Source organism: Schistocerca piceifrons, chromosome 3 (assembly GCF_021461385.2).
Source record: "Schistocerca piceifrons isolate TAMUIC-IGC-003096 chromosome 3, iqSchPice1.1, whole genome shotgun sequence".
Taxonomy (NCBI): Eukaryota; Metazoa; Arthropoda; class Insecta; order Orthoptera; family Acrididae; genus Schistocerca; species Schistocerca piceifrons.
Window position 1 is genome coordinate 638,492,299 of NC_060140.1, and position 16,975 is coordinate 638,509,273.

Here is a 16,975-nt window from a genome sequence, read left to right on the forward strand (position 1 = left end):
TGCCCCGTACTACTGGACAGCCGCAGATACTGTATGTCCATTGTTATCTTAGTTGATTATGAAATATATTACTAATGATTTTATAACTAGAGTTCCTTCCACAATTTACTGTTTCGAATGCAGCTTCAGTCCAATGCTCTTGACCTGTTTGAAGTCCAGAAGAAGTCTGGTACAGGGACCAGTGTCTGATGAGCTCCCATAGATCACCGGATGCAGTGTGTCAGCAGTGCGCAAGTAGCAGCATTACTGCATTTACTAGGCAATCTTGTATTTTAATAACCGTTTAAATTTTGTGTCCATTTGTTTGCGCTCTCTGTAGATTAGTTCAGACGTTCTTTGCACAACAGTTTTTAGCATGGATAGGGACTGCAACTGCTGTGTTCGGATGCAGGCTGAGTTGGCAGCCCTTCGCTCCCAGCTTCAGGCAGTGTTGGCTTCGGTCACACAGCTTGAGGCTGTTGCCAATGGGCATTACTGTGGGGGTCCGGATGGGGGTTTGTCGGGGACGGCCAGCTCGTCCCACGCATCCCCCAATCGGACTACGACTGTAGAGTGGGAGGTCGTCTCAAGGTGTGGCAGGGGGCGAAAGACATTCCAGAGGGTTGAACGGAAGGCCTCTCTAGTTTGTCTGACGAACCGGTTTCAGGCTCTGTCTCGGGCTGATACTGATCTTCGGCCTGACATGGTTGCTTGTCCTGTTCCAGAGGTTGCCCCTCAGTCTGCAAGATCCGGGCGGTCGCAGAGGGTGGGCTTACTGGTAGTTGGGAGCTCCAACGTTGGGCGCGTAATGGGGCCCCTTAGGGATATGGCAGCAAGACAGGGGAAGAAAACCAATGTGCACTCCATGTGCATACCGGGGGGAGTCATTCCAGATGTGGAAAGGGTCCTTCCGGATGCCATGAAGGGTACAGGGTGCACCCATCTGCAGGTAGTCGCTCATGTCAGCACCAATGATGTGTGTCGCTATGGATCGGAGGAAATCCTCTCTGGCTTCTGGTGGCTATCTGATTTGGTGAAGACTGCCAGTCTCGCTAGCGGGATGAAAGCAGGGCTCACCATCTGCAGCATCGTCTTCAGGACTGACTGCGGACCTTTGGTACAGAGCCGAGTGGAGGGTCTGAATCAGAGGCTGAGACGGTTCTGCGACCGTGTGGGCTACAGATTCCTCGACTTGCACCATAGGGTGGTGGGGTTTCGGGTTCCGCTGGATAGGTCAGGAATCCACTACACACAACAAGCGGCTTCACGGGTAGCAGGGGTTGTGTGGCGTGGGCTGGGCGGTTTTTAGGTTAGAAGGCCTTGGGCAAGTACAGAAAGGGTAACAGCCTCAACAGGTGCGGGGCAAAGTCAGGACATGCGGGGACCAAGCAGCAATCGGTATTGTAATTGTAAACTGTCGAAGCTGCGTTGGTAAAGTACCGGAACTTCAAGCGCTGATAGAAAGCACCGAAGCTGAAATCGTTATAGGTACAGAAAGCTGGCTGAAGCCAGAGATAAATTCTACCGAAATTTTTACAAAGGTACAGACGGTGTTTAGAAAGGATAGATTGCATGCAACCGGTGGTGGAGTGTTCGTCGCTGTTAGTAGTAGTTTATCCTGTAGTGAAGTAGAAGTGGATGGTTCCTGTGAATTATTATGGGTGGAGGTTACACTCAACAACCGAGCTAGGTTAATAATTGGCTCCTTTTACCGTCCTCCAGACTCAGCAGCATTAGTGGCAGAACAACTGAGAGAAAATTTGGAATACATTTCACATAAATTTTCTCAACATGTTATAGTCTTAGGTGGGGATTTCAATTTACCAGATATAGACTGGGACACTCAGATGTTTAGGACGGGTGGTAGGGACAGAGCACCGAGTGACATTATACTGAGTGCACTATCCGAAAATTACCTCGAGCAATTAAACAGAGAACCGACTCGTGGAGATAACATCTTGGACCTACTGATAACAAACAGACCCGAGCTTTTCGACTCTGTAAGTGCAGAGCAGGGAATCAGTGTTCATAAGGCTGTTGCAGCATCCCTGAATATGGAAGTTAATAGGAATATAAAAAAGGGGGGGAGGTTTATCTGTTTAGCAAGAGTAATAGAAGGCAGATTTCAGACTACCTAACAGATCAAAACGAAAATTTCTGTCCCGACACTGACAATGTTGAGTGTTTATGGAAAAAGTTCAAGGCAATCGTAAAATGCGTTTTAGACAGGTACGTGCCGAGTAAACCTGTGAGGGACGGGAAAAACCCACCGTGGTACAACAACAAAGTTAGGAAACTACTGCGAAAGCAAAGAGAGCTTCACTCCAAGTTTAAACGCAGCCAAAACCTCTCAGACAAACAGAAGCTAAACGATTTCAAAGTTAGCGTAAGGAGGGCTATGCGTGAAGCGTTCAGTGAATTCGAAAGTAAAACTCTATGTACTGACTTGACAGAAAATCCTAGGAAGTTCTGGTCTTACGTTAAATCATTAAGTGACTCGAAACAGCATATCCAGACACTCCGGGGTGATGATGGCATTGAAACAGAGGATGACACGCGTAAAGCTGAAATACTAAACACCTTTTTCCAAAGCTGTTTCTCAGAGGAAGACCGCACTGCAGTTCCTTCTCTAAATCCTCGCACAAACGAAAAAATGGCTGACATCGAAATAAGTGTCCAAGGAATAGAAAAGCAAGTGGAATCACTCAACATAGGAAAGTCCACTGGACCTGACGGGATACCAATTCGATTCTACACAGAATACGCGAAAGAACTCGCCCCTCTTCTAACAGCTGTGTACCGCAAGTCTCTAAAGGAACGGAAGGTTCCAAATGATTGGAAAAGAGCACAGGTAGTCCCAGTCTTCAAGAAGGGTCGTCGAGTAGATGAGCAAAACTAGAGACCTATATCTCTGACGTCGATCTGTTGTAGAATTTTAGAACATGTTTTTTGCTCGAGTATCATGTCGTTTTTGGAAACCCAGAATCTACTATGTAGGAATCAACATGGATTCCGGAAACAGCGATCGTGTGAGACCCAACTCGCTTTATTTGTTCATGAGACCCAGAAAATATTAGATACAGGCTCCCAGGTAGATGCTAATTTTCTTGACTTCCGGAAGGCGTTCGATACAGTTCCGCACTGTCGCCTGATAAACAAAGGAAGAGCCTGCGGAATATCAGACCAGCTGTGTGGCTGGATTGAAGAGCTTTTAGCAAACAGAACACAGCATGTTGTTATCAATGGAGAGACGTCTACAGACGTTAAAGTAACCTCTGGCGTCCCACAGGGGAGTGTTATGGGACCATTGCTTTTTCACAATATATATAAATGACCTAGTAGATAGTGTCGGAAGTTCCATGCGGCTTTTCGCGGATGATGCTGTAGTATACAGAGTAGTTGCAGCATTAGAAAATTGTAGCGAAATGCAGGAAGATCTGCAGCACTTGGTGCAGGGAGTGGCAACTGACCCTTAACATAGACAAATGTAATGTATTGCGAATACATAGAAAGAAGGATCCTTTATTATATATGATAGCGGAACAAACACTGGTAGCAGTTACTTCTGTAAAATATCTGGGAGTATGCATGCGGAACGATTTGAAGTGGAATGATCATATAAAATTAATTTTTGGTAAGGCAGGTACCAGGTTGAGATTTATTGGGAGAGCCCTTAGAAAATGTAGTCCATCAACAAAGGAGGTGGCTTACAAAACACTCGTTCGACCTATACTTGAGTATTGCTCATCAGTGTGGGATCCGTATCAGATCGGGTTGACGGAGGAGATAGAGAAGATCCTAAGAAGAGCGGCGCGTTTCGTCACAGGGTTATTTGGTAACCGTGATAGCGTTACGGAGATGTTTAACAAACTCAAGTGGCAGACTCTGCAAGAGAGGCGCTCTGCATCGCGGTGTAGCTTGCTCGCCAGGTTTCGAGAGGGTGCGTTTCTGGATGAGGTATCGAATATATTGCTTCCCCCTACTTATACCTCCCGTGGAGATCACGAATGTAAAATTAGAGAGATTAGAGCGCGCACGGAGGCTTTCAGACAGTCGTTCTTCCTGCGAACCATACGCGACTGGAACAGTAAAGGGAGGTAATGACAGTGGCACGTAAAGTGCCCTCCGCCACACACCGTTGGGTGGCTTGCTGAGTATAAATGTAGATGTAGATGTAGATGTGGCGAATGTCAGGACTAGAGTATCCACAGTTACCACTTGAGTGGTACTTGCGCTATCTACTGTGAGATCTGAGGTTTTCTGATACCTGGACCTGGAAAAAAGCTGTTGGCGTCAACAAGCGCTCCAAGCACTCAAATGAAAATGGATCACGTATTGTATAGATTTCGGACTACCAGCTAGAAGTGTATGTTTGTGTGTCTGTTGCTGTTCGGATGTTGCTTTCGAAGTGACAGTGACTGTGTCTTTATTGCATTGGTTGCTGGCCGATGTACTAACCTTACTATTGAGAGATGTCGCTTGAAACTATTTTTCTGTCCATCACCACACCCCTATACGTGTAATGGTTGCTCGAATTAACGCGTGGTGGTACTGAAAGATGATTCGTGATCTGTGCTGCCGAACCGTTGCACTGTGAACTTCAGCAGCAGAAGATCGTGGTACTGACTTCGCCTGCTGCTGAGTCACTTGTTGAGACCAGTATCTTGAGATTCTTCGGGCGACCCCGTGGATGAAAACCGAGTACAGTTAAAAAATTAAAAACCCATTCAAAATGTTTGCCACAAGAGAAAACCGAGTACAGTTAAAAAGTTAAAAACCCATTCAAAATGTTTGCCACAAGAGATGAGCAACCACCTGGAGCTTGAGTCAATGTGTGACTTACTTGTATGTAACAATATTTTACCAAGAGCCTAAAATGGGAATTTCATCACAGTAATGGACTACATGACAGCAGTATGCCCAAATTGCTGGAAGAATACGGCTGAAATGAGCGCTTCTGTTGCATAAATTTCCACATGAAAGTAGACCTTTTGACAACAAACAGTGAAATTGGGTCTCAAAATCACTACCTTTTGGTATTCCTTCAGAGTACGCGTGATCCATTGTAGACACTTGTTTCTGTGTAACGTGGCTGGTGCGACATTCCAGCTGCTATTGTGACAGATGAATACTTTGCGTCTAAAACAACTATGGCTACCACAAGAGGCACCCGGGAAGGAACACTCTACTTTCATGGAAATTGAATCACTCATTACATGATGAGGTTTTCAAAGCACATCAACGCCGAAGAGATGATTTAGGAAGCGCCGATCGCCTAAGTCTGGAGGCAGATGTCACAACGGTCGCTATGTTCTGTGCCATGTTACAGTCATTAGTGTATGTAATATGGAATAAATCTTAATGGCCACCTCGAACTACCGACACTCCAATCTAAAGTGTTGCACTCCCTTGTGTGATACAGGTATTTCCTGTACGAGGTTATCCGCCTGACTACATTCCCATGTAGAACAGGAGAAGAAGAAACCTCACAAGTCGGTAAATTCTTTCTGTGAATGAACATCCTGGGTGTTAGAACCTTTAAGATAAACTGTATTACAAATATCTAGTGCATGCCACGGCGAATGGAATAGCACGTCATTAACAGAAATTTTTTCAGACGTTGTACTGACTACCGGCGTGAAGATTACATGCAGGATGCACAAGAAGCAAGGCAACATTGGATTTCAAACGTGCACACTTCATGGATACCTGGCACACAGGATACTTAGTCTCCACCGTGGAGCAAGCAGGGGTATTTCACTTGCCCCTTTGACAAGGGTCTGCCTTGAGTATCTCCTTTGGAGAAGACAGCCTCTGTGATAGTCAGTGTAGGTTGCGGATGTCTACGTCAACTACTTGCAGGTTGTAACAACAGATATACTCGCCACAGTTCACCAAACAGTTCGAGAATCGATATTGAACAACAACGACAAGTGAGCAGTCACACCATCCAGACCGATCTCTGCTGGAGATTGTAGAAGCCACCACCCGCACGTGTGCCTCTACTCACTGCACGTCACAGAGTGCAGACATTAGCATGGACACATAAACACTACCATATTGCGCATGGAAATAAGTCGCCTGGAGTTTTGAGTTGCGATGCAAATTGGTTCTCTGCTGAGGAGTGACTAAACACACCTTTACGACGCAACTGTTTATTATTGTAACTAAACAAAGTACGCTTCTGTGAGAGAATGTCTTCACAGCTTGATAACTGAAAGCTATCTGTCCTGGATAATATATCGAGGAACAGGACAGAGCGTTCAGCACGGTCCTACGAGGAGAGGAGCTCGAGACAACCAGTGGTAACCACTGCGAAGCGGCGCCCAGTGAACGGGTGCTGGAAGAGCAGCAGCGGATGTGGCTCACTGCGAAGACGCCACGACAACTCGGAAAGCAGCGGGAGCGGCAGAAAGGGTCCGGTGCGGAGACTTGAAGCGGTTGTGGATCCATCGCAATCCAAGTGATGTTTGACTTCCTCCCCGTCTGAGTATCCATAAATTTGTATGTTAGAAGCACCATAAGGCTATGCCCGTCTGACTTATGTATTTGGTGATGTATGAGATATCGGTTTTTGGGAGATAATTTCCTGACTTGTTAGGCAGAGCTAGCGAGTTGGAAAGACCAACTGATTAATCACTATTTTCTTGAAAAGAGAAGGTAAGATAAGATGACTACACCGGGCAGGTTGGGACAGGAAGTTTCTCACAAGGGAACCTCCCCATCGCACCACCCTCAGATTTAGTTATAAGTTGGCACAGTGGATAGGCCTTGAAAAACTGAACACAGATCAATTGAGAAAACAGGAAGAAGTTGTGTGGAACTGTGAAAAAATAAGCAAAATATACAAACTGAGTAGTTCATGGCAACATATGCAACATTAAGGACGCTAGGACCGCAGGCGCGCCATGGTCTCGTGGTAACCTGAGCAGTTGCGGAACGAAAGGTCCTTGGTTCAAATCTTCCATCGAGTGAAAACTTTAATTTTTTATTTTCAGTTTATGTGACAAACTCTTATGTTTTCATCACTTTTTTGGGAGTGATTATCACATCCACAAGAAAACCTAAATCGGGCAAGGTAGAAGAATCTTTTTACCCATTCGCCAAGTGTACAAGTTTGGTGGGTCGACAACATATTCCTGTCATATGACGCACATGCCGTCACCAGTGTCGTATAGAATATATCAGATGTGTTTTCCTGTGGAGGAATCGGTTGACCTATGACCTTGCGATCAAATGTTTTCGGTTCCGATTGGAGAGGCACGTTCTTTCGTCTACTAATCGCACGGTTTTGCGATGCGGTCGCAAAACACAGACACTAAACTTATTACAGTGAACAGAGACGTCAATGAACGAACGGACAGATAATAACTATGCGAAAATAAAGAAAGTAAAATTTTCACTCGTGGGAAGACTTGAACCAAGGACCTCCCCGTCTACAGCTGCTCACTCTACCACGTGACCACGGCGCTCCTAAGCTCCCGTTCTCCTTTATGTTGCATATGTGGCCAAGACTGATGACCAGTTTGTATATTTTGCTTATTTTTTCACAGTTCCACACAACTTCTTCCTGTTTTCTCAATTGATCTGTGTTCAGTTTTTCAAGGCCTATCCACTGTGCCAAGTTATAACTAAATCTGAGGGGGGTGCGATGGGGAGGTTCCCTTGTCAGGACACGTCCGTTGTTAGACTTTCTCCGGGGTCTGAACGAGGCATCCTCGACTTCCGCAGAACGGCTCCTACTTCATTGCCCCGTTGAGAGGGGCCGAGATCTTGTGTTGAGTTCCTTGAGCACCCCTTTGACGTCTTACAACACTTTTTCTGTCCTTGTGACCTGTTCTCGTGTCGTCTGAGAGGTGAAGCTGGCAACCGCAGACGCTGTGGTAGTTCCTGCCGGCTCGATTGTATACGTCGCATCGCCTCGCGTAGTTACTAACAACCCCGTAGGTGAGGCGGAGGTCTTATCTGGTCCGCTAAACGTGGTCGGAAATGTGGTGGTCGAAGTATACGAGGGGTACAGGACAAGTAGAGCTCGAATACCTCGAAAACGTCGAAAGGCGATGCCTGCCACTTAGATCAACGACCAGGAGTGTGGTGGCGGTATTTTCATGTGTGGATGAATTAGTGCTCTTAATACACTTATGCCCATAAAAAATGGAACGTCTTGAACGAGCAGAGATAGTACGTTCATATTCGCAGGATATGCACATCAGTATGTCGCGCAGAATTTGAACCATGTCGGACCGCGGATTCAAGGTCAACATTAATACCGCGGCGCAACACCACCTACCGGTGCCTGCGGCTCTTGTCGTTGTTGCAAACCGAAGGTAATGTATCAGCGTGACTTGAACAGACGTGTAGGATGCCTCGCAGACGTGTGCGCGAATCGTACCGTCAAATTAGTAAGTTTGAAAGAGGGTGCATTATTAGCACGCGAGAATGTGCGTCCATCCGGGAAACTGCTGCTTGTGTGGGACGAAGTGACGAAGTGTTTCGACAGTGCAACGGGTGTGTGCAGAATGGTTCATGGAAGGCCGCAGAATACGATGAGATGCGTCACAGATCATTCCCCGAGAAGACCGATGCCTCATCCGAATGACATTGCATGACAGATCTGCGTCCTCCTCGGCTCTGGTGCAACAGTCACTATCAGGGTTGACAGTTCATCGCCGTTTATTATGGCATGGGTTAGGTACACGTCGTCCACTTCTCCGCCTATCTTTGACGAGTGTCCAGAAACATGCTTGACAGCAATGTTTTATGGGACGACATGACTGCGTACAGGCATGGCATTAGACAGTGTTTTTGGACGCATCCAGGTTCTGTTTGTTTGAAAATGATGGTCGTATTTGGGTTCGCCGCAGGCAGGGGGAGTGGAACCGCAGCGACTGCATTGCACAAGACATACAGCGCCAACTCAAGGCCTTATGGTGTGGGGTGCTATTAAGTACAACCACAAATCACAGCTGGTGCGTATCCAGGACACTGCGACAAGTGCGGCCTACGTGAATGAATCCTGCGACCCTTAGCCATACCTTCTGTACAACACCCCAGATGCCATTTTCCACCAAGACAATGCACGGCTACATGGGCTGCACGAACCCATCCGCTCTTGGTGTCATAGGATGCCAGTCTTTTACCGTGGCCTACAAATTCACCAGACTTGTTGCCAGCCGGTGCAGTGCTGTGACCCAATGCCAACCACCACAGATGAACTTTGGAACCATGGATGGCTATCTCACAGGACGCCATTCGCGCTTTATACGCGTCGTTGCCATCACCCATAGAACGAGTTATCAAGGCCCATGGTGGACCCCGTACGTACTAGACAACTAGGCTCATGCTGAGCCGAAGTAACAAACGCTAATTATTTCTGCAGAACATATCAACGTAAATTTCCTGTGAATGTGAACGTCCTACCTCTAGTCGTTCAGGGTGTCCTGTTTTCCTCTGAAACTGAGTGTATGTTTAAGCTTATCTATTATGGATGCCTACTAGTCAACAAGGCTCGTGTTGAACCGAAGTGACTGAAATGCTAATCATTTTTGCAGAACATACCACCGTACATGTCGTGTGAATATGAACGTCCTATTTGTAGTCGTTCAAAGTGCTGTTTTTTTCTGAAAATGAGTGTATGTTTACTGTTGTCTCTCGTTGGCAGACGATTTAGAAGCCCACTATCCGCTCATCTACACACGTTTATTCGTATATGGCGTCCTGTAGGAGTTCTGTGCCGTAGCGAAGACGTGGGGGTACTGATTCAAGTTCGTAAAACGAGGCATAGTCCCCCTCTTTCAAGCCTACCTCACTCCATTCCCAAGTCAGCAAAACTTTCCCCTTCACAGTTTCTCATAGTATGTTCTAGCGAGATATACGGCGTCTTGCTTAACGTCCTGCCGTTTAAGATTACTCAACATCTCCGTTACTCTCGCTCGTCAGTAAAACAATCCTGTGACCATAAGGACAGCTCTTCCCTTAGATTAGATGACTGTTCTTCACTAAGTGTAGAGCATAAGTAATTTTTTAAAATATATTTAGTAACAAAAAAGCTTTTTCAACAGTTGTAAGTTCTATTACATACATCAGGACGTTTGTGTATACGTCAAGATAGCTCGATATCAGCGCTGCTAAGTCTTTCGCGTTAGAATTTCGATATTTATTCTTTAACGTAAGTCCTTAATTAAATCATCTGTGCTGGAAACAGATGAGAAAGATCGTAGAAAAAAATTAAGTGCTTTATTTTTAAAATGTTCACCAAAGGTAGAGAAATAAACTAAGGTAGTATTGCTCAGTTTGCATCTATAACATAATTCATTTGTTAAAACAAATTATTTCTTTCCGAATAAGCACTGTCAATCGTTGGATAAATACAATGTGATTCGAAGTCTAGTTATGGGCTCCATCAACCCCCCTTATCCTCGCATAGCTCGTCGATGTATGTCTTTACTGTGTTTATTCGTTTGTTAGAAAATGGTCCATGTTTCAGAAATGTTGGATATTAGTCAACTGATACGTTCTGACTGAATCGCTCTTCTCAGGTCCTTAAGAAATTCAATGAATCTCCCCCCCCTACGTGCATAAATGGCGTGGCATCTACCAGACCAACGCGTCTGGTTTAGTCTCTTCAGCGTTACCTTGGAAGTACTCATGAAACAACTTTTTAAATCCTGCCACCGTAGCAATCTGTGGCCAAAAATATCTGCTCCCAACTGTTACAGGGTTGCTCCTTCATTTGACTCTTAAGTTGCTTAAATTTAAAAAGGATCTGGCAACATTTACTCAAATCTAATCTCCTTCGTTATATACACTCCTGGAAATTGAAATACGAACACCGTGAATTCATTGTCCCAGGAAGGGGAAACTTTATTGACACATTCCTGGGGTCAGATACATCACATGATCACACTGACAGAATCACAGGCACATAGACACAGGCAACAGAGCATGCACAATGTCGGCACTAGTACAGTGTATATCCACCTTTCGCAGCAATGCAGGCTGCTATTCTCCCATGGAGACGATCGTAGAGATGCTGGATATAGTCCTGTGGAACGGCTTGCCATGCCATTTCCACCTGGCGCCTCAGTTGGACCAGCGTTCGTGCTGGACGTGCAGACCGCGTGAGACGACGCTTCATCCAGTCCCAAACATGCTCAATGGGGGACAGATCCGGAGATCTTGCTGGCCAGGGTAGTTGACTTACACCTTCTAGAGCACGTTGGGTGGCACGGGATACATGCGGACGTGCATTGTCCTGTTGGAACAGCAAGTTCCCTTGCCGGTCTAGGAATGGTAGAACGATGGGTTCGATGACGGTTTGGATGTACAGTGCACTAGTCAGTGTCCCCTCGACGATCACCAGTGGTGTACGGCCAGTGTAGGAGATCGCTCCCCACACCATGATGCCGGGTGTTGGCCCTGTGTGCCTCGGTCGTATGCAGTCCTGATTGTGGCGCTCACCTGCACGGCGCCAAACACGCATACGACCATCATTGGCACCAAGGCAGAAGCGACTCTCATCGCTGAAGACGACACATCTCCATTCGTCCCTCCATTCACGCCTGTCGCGACACCACTGGAGGCGGGCTGCACGATGTTGGGGCGTGAGCGGAATACGGCCTAACGGTGTGCGGGACCGTAGCCCAGCTTCATGGAGACGGTTGCGAATGGTCCTCGCCGATGCCCCAGGAGCAACAGTGTCCCTAATTTGCTGGGAAGTGGCGGTGCGGTCCCCTATGGCACTGCGTAGGATCCTACGGTCTTGGCGTGCATCCGTGCGTCGCTGCGGTCCGGTCCCAGGTCGACGGGCACGTGCACCTTCCGCCGACCACTGGCGACAACATCGATGTACTGTGGAGACCTCACGCCCCACGTGTTGAGCAATTCGGCGGTACGTCCACCCGGCCTCCCGCATGCCCACTATACGCCCTCGCTCAAAGTCCGTCAACTGCACATACGGTTCACGTCCACGCTGTCGCGGCATGCTACCAGTGTTAAAGACTGCGATGGAGCTCCGTATGCCACGGCAAATTGGCTGACACTGACGGCGGTGGTGTACAAATGCTGCGCAGCTAGCGCCATTCGACGGCCAACACCGCGGTTCCTGGTGTGTCCGCTGTGCCGTGCGTGTGATCATTGCTTGTACAGCCCTCTCGCAGTGTCCGGAGCAAGTATGGTGGGTCTGACACACCGGTGTCAATGTGTTCTTTTTTCCATTTCCAGGAGTGTAGATTCAATTAGCAGATACTCGAGTCTTAGTGCACTCTGATCTTTGACGTGGGTAAAAAGGTAATCGTAAAGCTGCACTCAGCCTGAAGGTCGGTTTGAACACTACAGTTCTTTACTAGGAATGCACCTGTTAGAAGTGTTATATGCCGTTTACTCCCTCTGATCATCAAACTGACTTACTCACCCAATTAAATGGGATCTACAGTATAGCGCAGATTCCGAACCACAGTGCATTTCGGCATTTTTTCACATTAACAAACATTGCCTTGGCGAAAGAAGTAAAAAGTGACAGACGAAAACCCTAGGACTGACCGGGGATCGAAGCCCAGAGATCTGGGATCATAGTCTGTCACTCCACCACCATTTTTTCCACGCTTCACGATCTTGTGGGTCATCCTTGCTCAGGGGCCATGGTCATCTTCTTTGTATCGCTCCAGTTTTAGCGTATGTACAGCCAATGCAAGTACACACTACTGAGCCAGCGAGAAAACGAAGTAAATGATTAGAATATGTTTACCTCTCAGTGATTTCCAGAATCATCTTTCATCATTTTAATGTGGCAGAAGACTTTACTTGACTCGTCCCTTTTACTAATTTTTCCACTTATCCTCTCCATTGCAAATTTTACTGTTTTTCTTCATCTATAATTGGCTGCTTGTTCTCGGAGGAACCTGGGCGTGGTCCCGCTTACCCCAGCCAAATCACGCCCTGCTGTTATCACAGGGTAGTTTCCTGAATTATGCGGGGATTATTTTCTGCGTGTCCTCCAAGATAAAATAACAAATCACAACGTGAGGCAGATGTCAACATTGCAGAGGTCCCTGCAATGGTCCATACTGTTGCTGAACGTCGGACCAGACTACACAATTGGCGAGCAATACGGAATATCCATCACTAGTCAGCAAAGAAGAAAATCACGAAATGCAGTAACAGCAAGGAACAGATAAGAAAGTCAGAAGGTAAGCTTCCAACTAACATCCGAGTTCTGCCAATCCCTGGCAACCAAAACACAGGTGTCACACCAATTGCACCCTACTGCAAATGCACAATGTAAATTATCACAGGCATGTAATACGTGTAATGAATAAGGATATTTCGGACGTGGGAGTTATACTCAGACTAGTTTGGTTTTGCAAGCTAGTCATCCAAGCTGTTCATCATGGCTTGTCTGAAAGAGTTTGTGTTGAGAAAACCTTAAATCTTGTAATTTCAGCAAAATCGAACTATCATAATTTATTCATTCTCCTACAAAGTTCCAAGTGCAGATTTCATGTATCAAGCTGTGTTTTTGTCATAAAACTGATTTACCTTTTCAGCTACAGATGTCTTAAAATTTTTGGCTACTAACGGAAATTAATGTAATTTGCAGCTGTTGCTTCTGTTGAAAATAAATTCATTTATTGTCTTTATGTGCGTGCTGTTCACATCTACAGTCCCAGATCAGAGCGTCCATATTTTCTTGGCTTTTTAATCTTTCTAGTACTGGACAGCAGAGGTCACTGCCAACTCTAGCGATTAAACGATACTGTGCACAATAGGTGCAATACCAGGGTCGGCCACGGCATGCGAAACTTCACGAGTGCACGATGTGCAGCACGCATGCGGTCAGAGGCTCGGCCTGTCCCCGCACGTATCCGATTTATCCGATCCTTCTCGGAAATGCTCGGTACAGAGCGACATTTCATTTAGCAGTGCGATGCGATACAGTTTCTTCCGACATTTGGAGTGGCATTTTGTGATTGGCACATCTTTCTTCAGTTTTCCAGTATCATTGTGTCCATGCTATTTATCCTCCACTATTTATCTTTGGTATAAAGGAAATTCATAGGTCCAATTGCTTTTGCACAAAAAGGGGTACTCTAGCGATCTACCGCCCCAACCTTTAAAAATGTAAGGGAACCACAAACGGGAGGGGTGAAAATTCTCAAAATCTATTATGCAGTCGCATATTAGACGGGTACTGCGAATCTGGTATGGAAGGGCATGACATCACAAGGCAGAAAGAAATTAAAAGATATACTTGACGAAGAAAGGGCAAAAGAAAACAACGATCACCGGACGATTTGTGTGTGTGTGTGTTTGTATTCCTAAGGGACCAAACTTCTGAGGTCATCCGTCCATAGACTTAAACTAACTTATGCTAAGAACAACATACTCCCATGCCTGAGGGAGAACCCGAACCTCCGGCGGGAGGGGCCGCGCAATCTGTGACAGGGCGGCTTAAACCGCGCGACCCCTCCGCGTGGCCAGACGATCTGTATGGGGTTCATTGTTCTGTACACCAAGAAGCACTTTGCGCTTAATTAGCAGGCGTGGAACACGTGATGTAATTGAAGGTACCAATAGCAAATATTCTGAAGCTGCGCGCACTATTACGTCGTCAGTTGCAACAGTTATTGATGGAACTGACCTAAGAGTATGGGGAATGTAGCATATATTTTACGTTTGTTAAGTCAAGGAGCATACTTCGAACGATTTTTCGGTTTAAAACTTGCTTTTGTTACGGTTATGAAGGAAAAAGAGCAGCAGAAACGAAAATTAGAACATCCAGAAGAGATTGCAGACCTCTCACTTTAAGTGCACTTGACTGTACAGTATCCACAACAAGACACTGCTAGGTGGAAACCAATTATATATTATTTGGTGGGGATGCATTTAAAAACAAACTCACATTAGGAGAGACAACTTCTGACCGTAAAACCCTCCGTTTCCCTGAGCACACTGGCGTGAAAGAAAATGCTAAATTTGAAGACTTCATTGTAGAGTCGAAAGAATTACACTAATAGTTTTCTAAACGCTTTGAGGATACTACTAAGCTTACCTCTGTTTGCGAGCCGTTTTCCAAATCTTTTGTCGTTTCACAATAAGTTGAAGCGCCCCTGAACATTCGCCGACGGAACTGATCGGTCTGTAACGCAATTCTCGTTCAACAGACAGATTCTTTTACGATACAACTGCCCAGTAGTTCTGTATTGCTTCCCTTAGGAAGAATTTCTACGTCTCCGTAATGAGGTTCAAACATGATAGAATGTTTCAATCAATATATGTGCGTTAAAAACTTTTTCATTTATGAACCTAATTGAGTCATGAATATACGGCAAGCTGAGTCACAAAAATCTGCAATATTCCCTGTGTCTGTCCGTATGCCGATAGTTTGTACCAGATATATATTTTATGATGTCTTCAGAAAGCCAAAAATAATTAAATAATACTGAACCGTTTTTGTCTGTGATCTATGTTTTATGAAATATGAAACAAAGGTGCATGTAACACGTTCAGTGTTCTTTGCACGACTGCATTGCCACCAAAATTCAGTGCGTTCGGAGATTCCCACTATTCTCATGCTGACAGCGTGGAGTGATAGCGGGGAGAGTATGCGGCCGGATGACAGAACTCCGCACACAAGCGAGAGCAATGCACAAGTGAATTCTTGGTCGTCCCCGTGCAACACTGTCAGAGTAATTGGTTAATCCAGAGTTTCCTTTTAGTGGTAAGTAATTTATAGCAGCAAGTATCATTTGCCTATGACCTCTTATGCCATTGTATAGCTCCAGTCCTTGGTGTCATCAAGTAGTTCCTTTTATCACGAGTTCATTCAGCGCACAAAACAAGAACGATATACCGCTGGCAATCTCGGTATCAATACCTCCTGCCACTGATCGCTATCATGGACCCCTCCTCATACGAGCGATTTATCATGTAATTTCGATGAGTGCTCTGAAAGCCTAAATCAGTTGAATTTTTACGTTCCTTTAAATACACTGTAAACTGAATGACTTACACTTGCTACCATTTCACGAACATAAATATAAATTCTGCAGCAACAGCTATACTACATCTTCGCAGTATCTTATGCTTTGATGCCATGCTCTTTACTGCTGACCTGACGCACACAAAGAACGCTTGTTGTCTATTCAATTGGTAATTACTTGCACTGATAAACAACTTTACTGTTAGTGCACTGTCTCACACCCTCGCTAGTTCAAAAATGGTTCAAATGGCTCTGAGCACTATGGGACTTAACACCTGAGGTCATCAGTCCCCTAGAACTTGGAACTACTTAAACCTAAACAACCTAAGGACATCACACACATCCATGCCCGAGGCAGGATTCGAACCTGCGACCGTAGCGGTCGCGCGGTTCCGGACTGTAGCTCCTAGAACCGCTCGGCCACCCCGGTCGGCCCCTCGCTAGTTAATAAGACCAGTATACATACACATACATACACACACACACGCACACACACACACACACACACACACACACACACACACACAAACATATTCATACTATACAGCAGAACATAAATGCAGAATAATAATAATATTGCAGTGCCTGTCTTACTGCGAATTACGATGCTACTACTTCCGCTTTGCTTCAGGCTGATCTGCGACAGCTGGGTTGTGTAGGGTTTACTCAGGAGCATTTCCTACTTCTCTCTGGGCGGTGGGGTTGTGTGTAACATCTTTATTTACTTGTGTGTCTTGGGTGTGGGCGGGCAGGAATTATCTCCTGTCTTTGGTGCAGATTCCGTCTTATTTCGGATTATTTACATTACCGTTCCAGCATGGCAACGGGTCGCGCATAGCGTTCCCTTGGCTGATGCGGCGCTCCAAGGTTTCGTATCAGGGGATTGGCGGAAGTTCCAGTCCTGGTGTAGAATCTTCGTGCTATCTGTTGATGTGTCGTTGTGGCACTTCCAGTTCATCTGCGGCTTCATGGATGTACCGGTGCGGGAACTGCGGGGGAACGTGGAAAACACGACGA

General features: G+C 45.9%; 1 non-coding gene across 1 annotated transcript; it reads right to left on the minus strand.

Moving 5' to 3' along the window:
- Positions 1-12,567: 12,567 nt before the first annotated feature.
- Positions 12,568-12,674, minus strand: LOC124791124. The gene has a single exon (XR_007016548.1). It is a non-coding gene; the product is annotated as a U6 spliceosomal RNA (small nuclear RNA).
- Positions 12,675-16,975: the final 4,301 nt, after the last annotated feature.